Source organism: Eretmochelys imbricata, chromosome 2, assembly GCF_965152235.1.
Source record: "Eretmochelys imbricata isolate rEreImb1 chromosome 2, rEreImb1.hap1, whole genome shotgun sequence".
NCBI lineage: Eukaryota > Metazoa > Chordata > Testudines > Cheloniidae > Eretmochelys > Eretmochelys imbricata.
Genome location: NC_135573.1, coordinates 246,568,849 through 246,585,794, shown reverse-complemented (window position 1 = coordinate 246,585,794; position 16,946 = coordinate 246,568,849).

The following is a 16,946-nucleotide window of genomic DNA, read 5'->3' as shown; positions in this document are numbered from 1 at the left end:
AATCCTGCAGGTTGGAGTGTCTCACAGCTAATGCTTTGATCCTCCCATAAACTCTGCAGAGATGGACCCCTGCACTGCATGAGCCCTAATACCTTAAGGTGCTTGAGACCCCAACACACATCTCTGTTGTACAAGAAGAGTCCTAGTTTTTTCATTTTGAAAGTCTGGCCACATTCCTCAGTTGCAAAGTGCTACAAATGGAGTGGATATCCCTTCTTAGCACCTCTCAGTTCCCAGCAAAAAATTACTATTATCTGAAAATTGCCAGTAAGCAAAAGGGAGGTCTGCAGGGCTGCAGCCCAGGAAGGAAGCACTGGGATGTGTTAAGGCATGGCCCGTGGTACCAGGGCAAAGTGCAGGTCAGAGAGGGTAACAAAAAGTACCACACAGCTCTTCAGGCGCCCATTGCCCTGTTCTCCATGGAAAGCCTCCGCACCCATGCCGCTGCGCCCCCCTGTCCTGCCTGTAGCCTTACCTCACAGCTTCCCTTCCTAGCCCTTAGCACCTGGACTCCAGCAGGGTTCCCGCGCTGGGTAGGGATGCGGGTGTCTCAGCACATTATCTCCTGTGAGGGTGGTGAGTCCCAGAAGCAGGCAGGTTAGTGGGACTGCAGCAGGGAAGGTAGCTGTGGAACGTGCTGAGCCTGACAGCAGGATGCAGCTTAAGAGCACAGGGAGAGGTACTGTGCACATCCCAGCACTTTCTTCCCTAGCTGCAGCCCCGCAAACCTGTCTGTGGCCAGGGCCTTTTTTCCACAAAGTTGTCAATAAGCAGCATGCCTGTTGCCAGTAGCTGAATGCCATTAACATGACAGTGTGATGGGGTTTACAAATCCCACACAGGCAACAAGGGGTTAAGAAACTGCTCTGGACTCAGCCAGCCCCGCCCAACCTGCAAGAGATGCCCAGACTGGGGGAGGAGTTAAAAGGGAGCAGAACAGCTCACTTATGATAGACCATGGCAGAGAGTAGACCTGTAACTGTTATGAGAAGGCAGGCTCTTGCCCATCAGTAGCTGCTCAAAGGTCCCTCCCTGAGAGAACAGAGGATCTGTTTCAGGTACACCCTGAGAGGGAGGCACTTCCTCTTCTCTGTAGTATGAACTCTGTTTGTGTTAATTCCCCTTGTGTTGTTTAGGGACTACCTTGACGGGGAGAGACTTGGAACTGACTGGGCCAGAGGGCCAAGTCACAGGAGGAGGAAGCTGCAACCCTGAGAAGGAGTGCTCCCATGCCAAGCCTGGCCATGAGGCTGCACCCAGCAGTGAACAGACCCGCTTCACACCTCCTTGCTGCAGACTAAACTTTGGACAATAGAGGGGTAGTAGGAAGTGCCTAGGGAGGGCATCCTTAACGTGTTCCTGGGTTTCAGTCCTTTCAAATCTCACAAGGCCCTGGGCCAGAGCTGGGCTCCACTATCAAAACCCCTAACTCTTAAGCCAGGGGTGGGCAAACTTTTTGGCCCAAGGGCCCCATCTGAGTGGGGAAATTGTATGCAGGGCCATGAATGTAGGGCTGGGGTGGGGGGTTGTGGTGTGGGAGGGGGTGCAGGAAGGGACTCAGGGCAGGGGTGTGGGGTGTGGCAGGGGTTTGGGGTACAGAGTGGTTTGGGGTGTGGGCTCCAGCCCAGCGCTGCTTACCTCGAGCGGCTCTGGGGTGGCAGTGGTGTGCAGCTGGGCTAAGGCAGATTCCCTACCTGCCCTGGCCCCACGCCACTCCCGGAAGTGGCCAGCATGTCATCTTGGCCGCTTGTTAGCTTTATGGCTTTGTTTGGCTTGATTACATGCAGAGGTAGTCAGACAGGTACATACACTTTCTTCTGTCTAGGGCAGGCTAGCTGTATGCACTGCCTCCCAAACACATTTAAGAATGTATTTCCAGTACACACACACAACTGTACACAGTCTGTACATACATCATGCAATAATTTTCAGAACCAGTGTATCACCAGTTTACATATAATACTTTACAAAATTCCTTTTATGTACATCTGACAACGACGGTGGGGTAGTGAGTGTGTCAGGCCTGATACGAGTAACAAACCATGGCTCACGAGCTGCATGCGGCTCTTTGACAGGTGAGCTGAGGCTCGTGGAGCTTGGGGCTTCACCCTGTGGGTGGGATGAGCCAGCGTTCACAGCTTCAGCCTAGCAGTGGGAAGGGGTGCCAAGCCTTGGGGGTTCCCCCTGAGAGAGAGGGATGAGCCAGCATTCGTGGTTCCAGCCCCGCAGTGGGAAGGGGGTGCCAAGATTTGGTGCTTTCTCCGCAGTAAGGCGAGCCAGCGCTCACGGCTTCAGCCCTGCGGGGGGGCGCTGAGGTTTAGGGACACTACGTTAATTTTGTGGATGACAATGACATCTTCAAACTGTAAGAAACGCAAGTATGAAGAAGAAAACTGAGTTTTCAGCCAGAATGGGAGGAAGATTTTGCATTCACTAGTAAAGGTGGCAAACCCCTGTGCCTAATCTGCAATGCATCACTCTCTCACGACAAAGCAAGCAACTTGAAATGTCACTACGAAACAACTCACAATAACTTTTCGTCTAAGTACCGTCCTGGATCAGAATTAAGGAAAAATAAGCTAACCACATTAAAATATGCCTCAACAATCAACAGACACTACTTTCTGCATTCAGTAAGGAAGCTGACACAATGACTGGAGCTAGTTTTGTTATGGCACTGAATATCATTCGTGCTAAATGTCCATATTGTGATGGAGAATTTGTTAAGAAGAATATTGCAGAAGTGGTTGCAATTTTAGATCCAAGTTACACAAAACTTCAACTAATATGGCAAATTCCAATTTCGTGTCACATTACAAAGAGGCGGATCTCCCAGATTAGTAGTGGTGTTGCAAGGAACATGCAAAACGATCTAAAGAATTCTCTAGCATTCAGCCTAGCTGTTGATGAATCCACAAATATTCAAGATAAACCACAACCAGTGACATTTGTTCACTATGTTTCCGCAGATGTAATTATGAAAGAAGAAATGTTGGACTTAGTGGTGCTAAAAGAAACAACTTGTGATGTTGAATAAAGAACGCACTTGGCAAAACATTGACAAATGCTCATGTACCAGTGGATAAACTTGTCAGTGTTGCAACAGATGGAGCACCTGCAGTGGTGGGGGAAAAAAGTAGGCCTTATCGGACTCTTGAAAAGCGATCCCAAATTTCAGGAATTTCTCTGGTCATTGCATCACCCATTATGAACATCTCACAGGCAGATACTTCAAGTATGAAAATAGTCCTAGAAATTTCATCCACTCGAATGGGAAGAATCATTGACAGTTCAAAAATTTTATTTAAGAGTTGGATCTTGAAGACAAACCTAATGACCTCTCTTTGTATTGTATTTTGAGGTGGTTATTAACCAGCAATATCTTAAATAGGTTTGTGGAATTGTTGGAGCATATAGGTGCTTTCCTTGAAGAAAATGAAAAAATCCGATCCACAACTAAAAGATGAGCAATGGATGCAGGATCTGATATTTTTCACTGATATTATGCAGCATCTGCAAACTCTCAATTTGGCATTCCAAGGGAAGGATAAGATTATTTCTGACCTTACTCAGACAGTCTTCAGCTTTCAGAACAAGTTAAAGCTTCTGCAAGGAGATATAGCATCAAGAGACTGCAACCACTTTCCCCATCTCAAGAGTAGGGTAAACACATTCCCTGAAATCAAAGTAGAAGATCACAAACTTGAGGAATACAGAGCTAAAGTACAAGGACTGCTTGATGACTTTCAGGCCAGGTTTGAAGACTTGTAGAAGCTGAGATCCTGCTTCGCCTTTTCTTGCAAACTCATTCATGGTTGATGTGATCAATGATGGCTGTCCAATTCCCAAAACCATGGTTACAGAACCATCTACTGTAGAAATGGAACTATTGAAAATCCAGGAAGACCAGGCTTTAAAGATGATGCATACTCAGTCTACAATTGAGTCCTGGAAGCAAGTGCCAGGAACGAAGTATTCTCAAATCAAGAAGACTAGTGTGTGACTCATTTCCATTTGACACAACATACTGCTGTGTATTGGTGTACTCCGTGACGAAGTTAGTAAAATCGAAACATCGTGCAGTCCTTACAAATCAACATCTGACTGAGCCTTGATACTGTATCAACCAGATTTCCAAGACTTATGATCAGGATGGAGACTCTCAAGGCCTCTAGCTCTAGCAATAATTAGCTGTGATGCAGTAAGTAGGATGTTCATTTTAAATGTAAAGGTTGTGCATGTCTTGCAGCTCTCGAACTTCTGAAGATTATCTTATGCGGCTCAGAGGGTCAGTAAGTTTGGCCATGGTGGTATAGTGGGTCCACTGCCAGTTGGCAGTGAGGGGCTCTTAGTGTCACCCCTTACTTCTCTTGTCACCTGTTCCCAGCACACCTGCTGCCCTATGATGCTCCTCCTCAAAAGAGTGTCAGCCCCATACTTCTAGTTCCTTTCCCCTCAGCTGGGTTACTCCTGACTCTTAGCCAGGTTCCCAGACCACCTCCACTATTCCCACAGCCCCTAGCCCAAGTTCATCTTCTTTGGGCTTTCTGCTCACACCTCTCTCAATCCCTATTCTCAACCCCTCATGCCCCTTCTACAACCTCTCCTACTATCCCCCAAACTCAGGCTTCCACTTCTGCCTTTTTTGAGCCCCCTCTTTCTTTCCTGACCTTCACAAACTCATACTTCCAACTTGTCCACAGCCTCTGACAACTATTAGTTGTGCTGATGGTCTCTTATGTCCCCTAAACTTTGGAAGGGAGAGTGTTATGGTAGATAGCTTCCCCATATGGTGCTCTGTGGTATAACAGAGCTTATGCATAAGTATGCTTATGTATAGGGCAACCTCTAGAAATTTAGAGAACACCACATGCAGGAAATGCTTGATGAGAGAGGCCAGTATATGTGAAAGAATGGGAAAAGCCTGAATGCTGGACTGCATTGGCTCTCTTTATACTTGAACACCAAACATGGTGTGAGAAGTGAGTTGGCTCCTGCAGGTATGTGAAATCAAAAACTAAGAATATTGCAAAAAACAAAATCAGAGAAAACAATATTCATGGCAGCATACTAGATTCTTGTCGCTGAACAGATGGACGTGAAAGCAGATGTGCTTAGCAACTAACATTATTTAGATAATAGGAAAACCACAACATTGTGATGGGGCTACATAAAAAGGGAAAAACAAAAGAACAACCGTTTTACTGGAAGTAATGGCCAACAGTTACCATGTGGTCCAAAAGCATGTGGATATGGCAACAGCAGCAGACTGAGAGGACCCATGTAAAATCCTAGAATGCAAAAGCATTTTCAACCCACAAAAAATATCATATTCAAGCTCTGTGTGGCTCAAAAACTTGTATCTCTCACCAACAGAAATTGGTCCAATAAAAGCTATTACCTCACCCACCTTGTCTCCCTAATATATGAAAGGTGTTTTTACAACAAGTGGAATCAGGAATCTGGAGAAATAACAGATCAGTAAACTGCAAAACTGCACAAAATGGATGACTCACAAGGTTATCGAATCTTAAAAGATCAACTAATTCATTCTAGATTAGCAATAGGCACAAAAGATGCAAGAACTTGAAGCAGAATGCTTCGACTAACCACATGAGCTCTGCCAAGAGCTATAGACACATGCAAAGCTGGTGAACAAGCTCACATCCAAATGCACAGAATAAGTGGCGCAGACGCAGAGATAATTCACTGAGTGGCAAAGGACAACCATGAAATTAAAAAAGAATACATCTAAATTTATGCAAAGATAACTGCATAAATACAAAGCACAGGAAATAAACAAAATGGAAAAAAAGACTTGTGAATATTTTGGAGAAAAATATCATATTGGAAAATGCCCTGAATATGGGGGTCACGTGCAGTAGCTGTGGCAAGATAAATCAATAAGCCCAAGCTTACAGACAAGAAATGCACAATATCAAGGAAGCAAGCAATGATGCTGAGGATGGGATTTTGCATATATGACATTAATGAAGTGCAAAACAGAAAACTCAAGATTTGTAAAGCTCAGACTAACACCAGATGCAACTACAAGGCACCGGCACACAAACGAACAGGACATCGACAGGAAAGTCATATTAAAATTATCTGATGGCATGATCATAACACCACTAGGACAAAGAAAATTACTGTTCCTTGGTATTCTGCTTGTACAGGATGAAATTTCTCGTAGTACAAACAACACAGCTCTGAGCTAAAACATGTGAATGCTTGAACCCTGTGACACTAAACCTGAGACAAACAATTAATATAATAGACACACAAGCAAAATAAAAAAAATACCCCATATCTGGCAGACAATGCACTGTGGCATCAGCAAAGCTGCTGAAAGATTACCAAAATAATTTGAAGGACTGGGATGTCCTCCAGGCATGTAACACCTGGAAACCGATCAAATGATTCAACCAGAACAGTGCCTACCTTGCAGAGTACACGTTGTAATCTAAGAAAAACATAAGAGGACTAATAAAGCAAATGGAAGAAGAAGGCATCATTGCTGGTGTCAGGGCCCACAAGTAGGAGGGCAACTGGCACCTGAACCATGGCCCCATCCCCCCGCACCGCCCCTTCTCCCTGAGTCCCCACTCTTATGCCATCCATTCCCCTGAGGCCCTGTTCTCATGCCACCCCATCTTCCTGAGGTCCCACCCTTGCACTTCCCTTTCCCCTGAGGTCCTGCTCCCATAACGCTTCTTCCCCCAAGACCAGCCTTCCACTCATTCCTCTACACCCCTTCCCCTTTGTCCTTGCCCTTAGGGCCAGTAAAATATGAGAGGGTACAGCCTTTCCACTTTTAAAATGGTGGGGCTCTGCCCCCCCCCCACCTTGTTCCGGTGCCCTGGCCAGGCAAGCTGTACATTTACACAAACCTGAGCAATTTAAACGAAGTACTAAAAAGAGCTTACTAGCAAATGTTTACTATTGAAGAAATATCTGACTTGGCAAAAACAAAAATATTCTCAGTACAGTACTTGATGCCAGACATTGGAAAGTGCTACTGGATAAGGTAAGCAGCTAACTCACCACGTTTTGGACACCAATAGGTAGATACAGATTGAGAGTGATGTTTGGAATGAAACCTGAAATGGAAGAATATCAGTACCCCCAGCAAGACATACTAAGAGGGCTCACAAGGATCAGCATCATGGCTGATGACATTCTGGTGTCTGGATGTGGAGATAGTGTGGTGGAAGCTGTGGCAGATCTTGGCCGCAACCTTATCTGCTTGCTAGAAAGAGAACCAAAGTGAAACAACATGAAATTGATTGCAGTAGCATACATTAGACACTCACTGACTACCCATGGGCTACAACTTAACCCCCAAAAGATAAATGTAGTAAAACAGATGCCCACACCTAAGAATATCAAATCAGCTCAGAGACTATTAGGATTTGTAAACTAGCTGACAAAGTTTCATCAAGTCTTTCAGATGTGTGTGAACCCCTGAGGTATGATTCAGTGTGGACATGGTTACCTCAACATGATGCAGTCCTCTCACGTATCAAGGAGCTGGTGACCAAATACCCCATCCTGAAATACTATTATGTGAATGAAGAGGCAACCAGGGCTTGGGACATTACTCCCACAAAAGGGAAAGATGGTAGCGTTTGTATCAAGGTCACTATCACTAAGGTATCAGCCAATTTATGTGCCATTTTCAAGGCTGAAAAGAATCAATGAACAAACTATACAAGACAGTGATTTACTAGTGTTTATGTCAGTCATTCTGTCAGGCTGGCCAGACACCAATGGGGAAACCTTGTCACCTGCCTTTCAAGAATACTGGAGCTGTCAAGATGAGCTGAATATATAGTATAGCATCCTATATAAAGGCAGACAAATCATAATATCCAGACCACTGAGAACAGAAATTCTCTCCAGAATACATCTGAACCATTCCGGAATAGCAGCCTGTATCTGGAAAGCTAGGGATGCCATATACTGGGCAAACATGACTAAAGATGAGAAGATGTGATACATGTGGGAAATGCAGGCCAAGCAGCAAAACAAAACAAAAATGTGTGTGTGTGTGTGTGTGTGGAAAAAATATGAAGCACCCCCGGCAGACTTGGAGCAAAGTAGGAATGGACCTTTTCACCAACACCGCACAAACTATTTCATTATTGTAGATTACTATTCAGACTTCTGGGACAAAGTAGACAAACTGTCAAACACTACCACAGCAACTGTCATAGACAAAGCAATGAAACATTTCAGCAGACATGGTGTGAAGGAGTGTACCAGCCTTTTAAGGAACAGGCTGGAGCCTACAACCAGAACAACTTAGATGTAATCAAGGAGGCCCCCTGTTCTGCCCTGGGGCTGCTGTGACCCTAAGAACCCCATGATGCCAACTGGCAAAGGGTTCACTGTTCTGTAACAGCAACTCCTATCAGGCTTGACAAACTCACTGCATCTAACACTTTGCTGTAATAGTATTTATTTATAAAGTTGTGTGTGTGTGTGAAGTTATTGACATGAACTGTAAATGTATAGATAATTGTTTCAACCACTGTTATATATTTGCAGCAAATATTGTACAAAGGTTGTCGTGTGAGGTGTCTATGAAAAGGTTATGATTTGCTGGTTATAATTATGCTGGCTTTACATGTGTATCATTTTTGTATTTGAAGTTATGAATATGGGTTATGTACTTGTATCTCAAAATGTATTTGATTCCAAGTAGCCTCAATGAAGCATTTGGTCATCTTCTTGAGAGAGGATTATTCTCAGTAAGTGCCCAGTCAAGAAACAGTTAACTGACAATGAACTTTGGGAGACACCAATCCACATCTGAGATTTCCTGGGAACGCTCAAACTAACATGTAAACAAGGGCATTGGCCTATAAAGAACTGAGTCCTGCATGGACATATGACTTGCCCATGTGACTCCAAACTCCATCTTGCTGTGATTTTTTTTTCCATAGTCAGAACAAAGGAGTGTCCTTCCACGGGCAAAGAGTATAAAAGGCCATGAAAACCCCTCCATCTTATCTTCAATCCTGCTTCTTACTTCTGAAGGAACCTTGCTGAAAACTATCAGGGGGTAGCCGTGTTAGTCTGTATCCACAAACAACAAGGAGTCTGGTGGCACCTTAAAGACTAACAGATTTATTTGAGCATAAGCTTTTGTGGGTAAAAACCTCACTGCATCTGAAGCAGTGAGGTTTTTACCCACAAAAGCTTATGCTCAAATAAATCTTAGTCTTTAAGGTGCCACCAGACTCCTTGTTGTTTTTGCTGAAAACTAAAGCTCTGAACAAAGGACTGGATGACCCATCCCAGCTGTGGATGTACTCCAGAGACTTGATTTGAACTTGCAGTTTATTCCATCATCACTACAAGCCTGAACCAAGAACTTTGCCATTACTGTATGTAATTGATTCCATTTAACCAAATCTAACTCTTATCTATATCTTCTTCCTTTTATGAATAAGATATATTCTAAAGGATTGGCAACAGTGTGATTGTAGGTAAGATCTACTTCGTATATTGACCTGGGTCTGGGGCTTGGCCCTTTGGGATCAGGAGAACCTTTTTTCTTTTCCTGGGGCATTGGTTTTCATACTCATTCGTCCTCATAATGAGTGGCACTGGTGGTGATACTAGGAAACTGGAGTGTTTAAGGGAATTGCTTGTGTGACTTATGGTTAGCCAGTGGGGTAAAACCAAAGTCCTCTCTGGCTGGCTGGTTTGGTGTGCTTTAGAAGTGGAGAAACCCCAGCCTGGCCTGTAACTGCCCTGCCTCTAAGCAATTTGTCCTGAACTGATAGTCTCAGAAGTATCCCACCAAAGGCAGCATCATTACAGAGTGATCTTAATTGAAAGCTAGGATCACGCTGGTCATTAATATCATTGTGAAACTGTATATACTGATTATATTAAAGTTATGCAGACACACTGCAAATATATAGTTGACAAATGCTTTTTCTGCCAGACAAAGCATGTCTATCTCTGATGTAAATTGGCATTGTAAAGCCAATATAATGGAAGTCCCATTTACATGTGAAAGTCAACAGGAAAAACAGGTCTACCGGGAGATGTGAAAAAACAGGGCTATGGAAAGACATCTTGAAGCCAGCACCCCTAGAAGGAAACAAAAGGCATCAGCCTGTCTTTGGGGGAAAAACAATGAATTTTAAGAAATATAAGGTGAAGGAAAAACACTTTTATCATCCTTCACTCAGGAAGCAAAAAGGCAAAAAATGCTTTCGGCATTTATGAAAGTCTGATCTTGGCCAGGACGCTGGGAGGTGTTAGGTGAGAAATTGCTTTCAACAAGGATTTTAGCCTGTTAAAAATTAAGTTTAGACTTGAAGCATGTTACACCTTTTTGTTTTACATGTAACCTGTTCTTCTCGCTCGCGATCTCTTAAATCTTAATCTCTGTTGTTAAACTTACATTTGTTTTCACTGTAATTAGTTTACAGAGTTGTGCTATTGTGAAGGACCTGATCCTGATTTGTACTAATCAAGCTGTATATACACTATCTCTTTGGGGACAGCTTACCTGGTAATCACTGTTAGTGTCCAGTGACAGGGGCTGGATACTGCAGGGAGTGCTCTGGTGCTCATGTGTACTTACAGAGAGGGTGAGGAAGTGAGTAGTTGTGGCACCAAAGATTGTTAGTTTCAGGGAGCTAAACCACAGTAGGCACAGACAATATTGTTTCACACTAAAGACAGGTAATGGTCAGGTACTTCGTAACTCTGAGTTCCCTTTTGAAGCATCACAGTTATTTAAACAAGAAAGGGAATCTGGGCAAGAGAGAGGTGACTAGAAGCTTTGCAGGTCATGGTCTTAGGTTCCAGGGGACTCATCTGACTGGGCCCTGGGGGCTTTGTTTGATGACTCTAAAGTTGGGAGCTGTGAACCAGAGTCTTGAGGGAAGGACCTTATGAACTTTAAGACTGTTCCTTCCCTGAGATCTTCTTAAAGGAAACACATTTGTTTTTAGCTTCCCCTTGCTTGAACTATAACACTTGGCATCCTAAACTATGTTTGTGCAGTTTACCCAGGAATGGAAATTTGTTCATATCACACCATCACCATAATACAGCCTGTAAAGTGGCAAAGCTGAATTGGCAGTTAAAATTACTAAGACTCTACTAAAGAAAGCTGAAAAAAGCAAAGAAATGTTATGGCAGCCCATTCTTGAATGCAGTAACATGCCCACAGAAGGATTTAATAACAATCTGGTACACAGCTTGATTTCAAGCCGCATGTGTATCCTGGTTCCTATAATCTTTCCATTACTACAACCGGTAGTGGTGGAAGGAGCAACAGACAAAAAGGAAGAGAGACATGCAAAGGCCAAAGCCTACAAAGCTAAGACAAGACATCCCAGAATTACAGCTGGGAGACCTTCTTAGGATCATGTTATTGCCTCAGAACAAATCATGCCCTTTGGAAGCAAGCTATGCTTGTTGAACAGATAAATCCCATTCATATAATGTAGCTATGCATTGGCATGTATTGCACCGAAGTCACAAACTAATACGTTTACCCACTATAAACACAAGACAAAAACATGTCCTTGGAGGATGGTGAAATATGCACTCTACTGACGCTTGATCAGCAGGACACGGAAGGAATACAGGCTAACAAGAGACTGACAGACTCTCAAAACACCACACCACCCAAAGAACCAACTGCAAGGCAGTCTCTTGTCATCACAAGAAAGACTCGCACTGTTTCTAATAAAAGAAAAGGAGTACTTGTGGCACCTTAGAGACTAACCAATTTATTTGAGCATGAGCTTTCGTGAGCTACAGCTCACTTCATCGGATGCATACCGTGGAAACTGCAGCAGACTTTATATACACACAGAGAATATGAAACAATACCTCCTCCCACCCCACTGTCCTGCTGGTAATAGCTTATCTAAAGTGATCATCAAGTTGGGCCATTTCCAGCACAAATCCAGGTTTTCTCACCCTCCACCCCCCCACACAAATTCACTCTCCTGCTGGTGATAGCCCATCCAAAGTGACAACTCTCTACACAATGTGCATGATAATCAAGTTGGGCCATTTCCTGCACAAATCCAGGTTCTCTCACCCCCTCACCCCCCTCCCAAAAACCACACACACAAACTCACTATCCTGCTGGTAATAGCTCATCCAAAGTGACCACTCTCCCTACAATGTGCATGATAATCAAGGTGGGCCATTTCCAGCACAAATCCAGGTTTTCTCACCCCCCCCACCTCCATACACACACAAACTCATTCTCCTGCTGGTAATAGCTCATCCAAACTGACCACTCTCCAAGTTTAAATCCAAGTTAAATCAGAACATCGGGGGGGGGGGGGCGGGGTAGGAAAAAACAAGGGGAAATAGGCTACCTTGCATAATGACTTAGCCACTCCCAGTCTCTATTTAAGCCTAAATTAATAGTATCCAATTTGCAAATGAATTCCAATTCAGCAGTTTCTCGCTGGAGTCTGGATTTGAAGTTTTTTTGTTTTAAGATAGCGACCTTCATGTCTGTGATTGCGTGACCAGAGAGATTGAAGTGTTCTCCGACTGGTTTATGAATGTTATAATTCTTGACATCTGATTTGTGTCCATTTATTCTTTTACGTAAATCACACACAAATCAGATGTCAAGAATTATAACATTCATAAACCAGTCGGAGAACACTTCAATCTCTCTGGTCACGCAATCACAGACATGAAGGTCGCTATCTTACAACAAAAAAACTTCAAATCCAGACTCCAGCGAGAAACTGCTGAATTGGAATTCATTTGCAAATTGGATACTATTAATTTAGGCTTAAATAGAGACTGGGAGTGGCTAAGTCATTATGCAAGGTAGCCTATTTCCCCTTGTTTTTTCCTACAACCCCCCCCCCCCCACCCCCAGACGTTCTGGTTAAACTTGGATTTGTGCTGGAAATGGCCCACCTTGATTTTCATACACATTGCAAGGAGAGTGGTCACTTTAGATAAGCTATTACCAGCAGGAGAGTGGGGTGGGAGGAGGTATTGTTTCATGGTCTCTGTGTATATAATGTCTTCTGCAGTTTCCACAGTATGCATCCGATGAAGTGAGCTGTAGCTCACGAAAGCTTATGCTCAGATAAATTGGTTAGTCTCTAAGGTGCCACAATACTCCTTTTCTTTTTAATTAAAATGGAGTTAACAGGGTTGGAATTATAGATCTGTATTTTAGATAAAATATATTACTAGGATTATTCCTAAATATTATGAACTGAAGAAAATCAGAGTTGAGATTAAATTTAAAACGAATCAAAATCCATTCAGGTATGGAAATGTGCAATTAGGGCACCTCGACAAAATTAACTTTATGACATAATAACATCATCCACTATTTTAAGGCATTATAGTGTCTGTATTCCCACATAAATTTAAACTTTTATATTTAAAGACACACTAGATCTTATTTCCCTTCAAGTGTCATTAGAAGGCACAGTTAAGGTTGTCTGGGGGTCCTAACTATGCATTTCTACTTCTTAGCATGTTTTCAAAAAGGCAGCTTAAGGGACAGTTGCCTGTGTCCACAGTTCCATTGAGATCAATAGGAGACCATAGTCATTTTGAAAGATGGTATTTCTTCATGGACTCCTCTGAAGTAGATCCTTCAGCAGAAGCTGAACTACAATGATCAACTTTGTTACAAAACATAATAACCATAATGACCATTAATCCTTAAATATTTATTCAAATAGAGCCTATGTACAAGATTTCAATGAGTTTTAACAATAGGGCAGACTTGAAGAGTTTTTATTATTCCATTATTAACCATAATTTGGGGGGAAAGTCTGATCCAGGGTGCTATATTTCTTAAAGGCCACATTTTAAAATTAAACTAACTAATTAATGAATTTGTAAATTCTCAGAAAATTCACTGTGTGCTCAGAGTAAGTCCTGTAAGTCTGGGGATGACAAACTGAAAGAGATGGCATTCCTGCTTTTAATGCCAAACTCCTTAACTATCGAGCTATGAGTAGCACCTCCGTAATAATCTGCCTCCTTTCTTAGATGCTTTAATCAGCAATTAAATAGTTAACATTGCCCTTTATTAATGGGCTTCTGATGCAACCCATGGCAGTAGAGGTAGTGAATATCCTCAGTCTGGGGCAGATGTAGGTTGTGTGTGATTAAAGCCTTGACTCTGCAGCACATCCTGCCAGCCCCTACACACCATGTCCCAGCTTGCTGAGCTGCTCCAAGCTACCCTTCCTGCTCAACGCCCTATGTTGTTAATGTTTGGGGATAATGACAATAAGTCTATACTGCATTAGCCTGATCCCTACTCTCAGTTTAGGCAGGGTCTACCCAGGCTGCCGGTATCACCTGGGTTGGGTTGGGGACTACACTGTGATAAACAGTTATTAATTGATAACAACTCTCTGAGGTGCCCATTGTACGTCTAGCCTCTGGCTTGGCGTGTGCACACGTTGCCCAGCTGGGATGGAGCCACTGGCTCCTATCAGCCAGCGGGCTGCCCTGTCTTCTCGATGCGTCTGTGGCTACCTGGGGCCTGACCACTGTAGAGGTCAGCTTCCTGGTTACGTGATCTTTACTGTTTCAGAGCAGCAGCCATGTTAGTCTGTATCCGCAAAAAGAACAGGCGTACTTGTGGCACCTTAGAGACTTAGCCCTGGTCTACACTAGGAGTTTAGGTCGAATTTAGCAGCGTTAAATCAATGTAAACCTGCACCCGTCCACACGATGAAGCCCTTTTTTTTCAACTTAAAGGGCTCTTAAAATCGATTTCCTTAATCCACCTCTGACAAGTGGATTAGCGCTTAAATCGGCCTTGCTGGGTCGAATTTGGGGTACTGTGGATGCAATTAGACGGTATTGGCCTCCGGGAGCTATCCCAGAGTGCTCTATTGTGACCACTCTGGACAGCACTCTCAACTCAGATGCACTGGCCAGGTAGACAGGAAAAGGCCCGCGAACTTTTGAATGTCAATTTCCTGTTTGCATGGTCACCTGCAGCTTGCTACGCTGGCCAGAGCTCATTAGCAGAGGTGACCATGATGGAGTCCCAGAATCGCAAAAGAGCTCCAGCATGGACCGAACGGAGGTACGGGATCTGATCGCTGTATAGGGAGAGGAATCCGTGCTATCAGAACTATGTTCCAGTTTTCGAAATGCCAAAACATTTGTCAAAATCTCCCAGGGCATGAAGGACAGAGGCCATAACAGGGACCCGAAGCAATGCCGCGTGAAACTTAAGGAGCTGAGGCAAGCCTACTAGAAAACCAGAGAGGCGAACGGCCGCTCCGGGTCAGAGCCCCAAACATGCCGCTTCTATGATGAGCTGCATGCCATTTTAGGGGGTTCAGCCACCACTACCCCAGCCGTGTTGTTTGACTCCTTCAATGGAGATGGAGGCAACACAGAAGCAGGTTTTGGGGATGAGGAAGATAGCTCACAGCAAGCAAGCGGAGAAACCAGTTTTTCCGACAGCCAGGAACTGTTTCTCACCCTGGACCTGGAGGCAGTCCCCCCCAAACCCACCCAAGGCTGCCTCCCGGACCCGCCAGGCAGAGACGGGACCTCTGGTGAGTGTACCTTTTAAAATACTAAAACATGCTTGCTTTTAAATCATGTAAATGATTAATTTCCCTGGCATTTGCGGCTCTCCTGAATGTACACCCAAAGCCTTTGCAAAAGGTTTCTGGGGAGGGCAGCCTTATTCCACCCACCATGGTAGGACACTTTACCACACCAGGCCAGTAGCACGTACTTGGGAATCATTGTAGAACAAAGCATTGCAGTGTATGTTTGCTGGCATTCAAACATCATCCATTCTTTATCTCTCTGTGTTATCCTCAGGAGAGTGATATCATTCATGGTCACCAGGTTGAAATAGGGTGCTTTTCTTAAGGGGACATTCAGAGGTGCCCGTTCCTGCTGGGCTGTTTGCCTGTGGCTGAACAGAAATGTTCCCCACTGTTAGTCATGGGGCGGGGGATGAGGGGCTAGCCACGTGGTGGGGGGAGGCAAAATGCGACCTTGGAACGAAAGCACATGTGCTGTGTATGTAATGTTAACAGCAAGGTTTACCGTGAAAGAGTGTAGCCATTGTTCTAGAAAATGTGTCTTTTTAAATACCACTGCCTCTCTTTTTTTTTTTCTCCACCAGCTGCATGTGTTTCAATGATCACAGGATCTTTTCCTTCCCAGAGGCTAGTGAAGATTAGAAGGCGAAAAAAACACATTCGTGATGAAATGTTCTCTGAGCTCATGCTGTCCTTCCACACTGACGTAGCACAGATGAATGCGTGGAGGCAATGTCAGAGTGCAGGAAAACACAATATGACCAGGAGGAGAGCTGGCGGGCTGAAGAGAGTAAGTGGCGGGCTGAAGAGAGGGCTGAAGCTGAAAGGTGGCGGCAGTGTGATGAGAGGAGGCAGGATTCAATGCTGAGGCTGCTGGAGGATCAAACCAATATGCTCCAGCGTACGGTTGAGCTGCAGGAAAGGCAGCAGGAGCACAGACCGCTGCTACAGCTCCTGTGTAACCAACCGCCCTTCTCCCCAAGTTCCATAGCCTCCTCACCCAGAGGCCCAAGAACGCGGTGGGGGGCCTTCGGCCACTCCACCCCAGAGGATTGCTCAAGCAACAGAAGGCTGGTATTCAATAAGTTTTAAAGCTTTAAACTTTTAAAGTGCTGTGTGGCCTTGTCCTTCCCTCCTCCACCACCCCTCCTGGGCTACCTTGGTAGTTATCCCCCAATTGTGTGATGAATGAATACAGAATGCATGAATGTGAAGCAACAATGACTTTATTGCCTCTGCAAGCGGTGAGGAGGGGAGGGTGGTTAGCTTACAGGGAAGTAGAGTGAACCAAGGGGCGGGGGTTTTCATCACAGAGAAACAAACAGAACTTTCACACCGTAGCCTGTCCAGTCATGAAACTGGTTTTCAAAGCTTCTCTGATGC